Consider the following 1,010-nt stretch of genomic DNA (forward strand, 5'->3'; position numbering starts at 1 on the left):
CCTTTGCCTCTCGCGGGCAAGTGCTCTACCAACGGAGCCACCCAAGCGAGACGCACGCCACGTCCTCACAGCATTACTTCTGCCAGTAACTCGTCTCCTACCTTCCAAAGTTTACAGAAGCTCTCCTGCAAACCTTGCAGAACTAGCCCTCCTAAAAGAAAGGATATTGCGGATCATGGCTTAGCCACAGCCTGGGGCTTGTTTCCAGAATGAGATTTTCAGTTTGCAGCGGAGTGTGCGCTGATATGAAACTTCCTGGCAGATTAAAACTGTGCGCCGGACCGAGACTCGAACTCGGGACCTTGCCTTACGTGGGAAAGTGCTCTACCAGCTGAGCCACCCAAGCACGACTCACACCCCGTCCTCACATACTTCTGCCAGTAACTCGTCTCCTATCTTCCAAATTTTACAGAAGCTCTCCTGCGAACCTTGCAGAACTAGCACTCTTGAAAGAAAGGATATTGCGGAGACATGGCTTAGCCACAGCCTGGGGCTTGTTTCCAGAATGAGATTTTCAGTCTGCAGCGGAGTGTGCGCTGATATGAAACTTCCTGCTTCCTGCTTGGGTGGCTCAGTTGGTAGAGCACTTGCCCTCGAAAGGCAAAGGTCCCGAGTTCGAGTCTCGGTCTGGCACACAGTTTTAATCTGCCAGGAAGTTTCATGTCAGCGCACACTCCGCTGCAGAGTGAAAATCTGATTCTGAAACAACCCCCAGGCTGTGGCTAAGCCATGTGTTCCCAATATCCTTTCTTTCAGGAGTGCTAGTTCTGCAAAGTTCGCAGGAGAGCTTCTGTAAAGTTTGGAAGGTAGGAGACGAGTTACTGGCAGTGGCCGGCCGTGCACGATCAATCGAGCTGTTTTGCATGATAATTACACAACATGTGAATATTATTTTCGTCTAAGTTTTACACACCAGTGTGATACAGACGTTCTAACACTGTTAGCGCTCATTTTACAATGTCTAGGTCATGGGCTATACACTTCCATGTGAATAAGTGACTTGTTGGAAA

General features: G+C 49.3%; 1 non-coding gene across 1 annotated transcript; it reads left to right on the top strand.

Annotated features, from left to right (window-relative positions):
* Positions 1-559: 559 nt before the first annotated feature.
* Trnas-cga (transfer RNA serine (anticodon CGA)) lies at positions 560-634 on the top strand. Its single transcript has one exon. It is a non-coding gene; the product is annotated as a tRNA-Ser (tRNA).
* The last annotated feature ends 376 nt before the right edge of the window (positions 635-1,010 follow it).

Source organism: Schistocerca serialis, chromosome 4 (genome assembly GCF_023864345.2).
Source record: "Schistocerca serialis cubense isolate TAMUIC-IGC-003099 chromosome 4, iqSchSeri2.2, whole genome shotgun sequence".
Lineage (NCBI taxonomy): Eukaryota > Metazoa > Arthropoda > Insecta > Orthoptera > Acrididae > Schistocerca > Schistocerca serialis.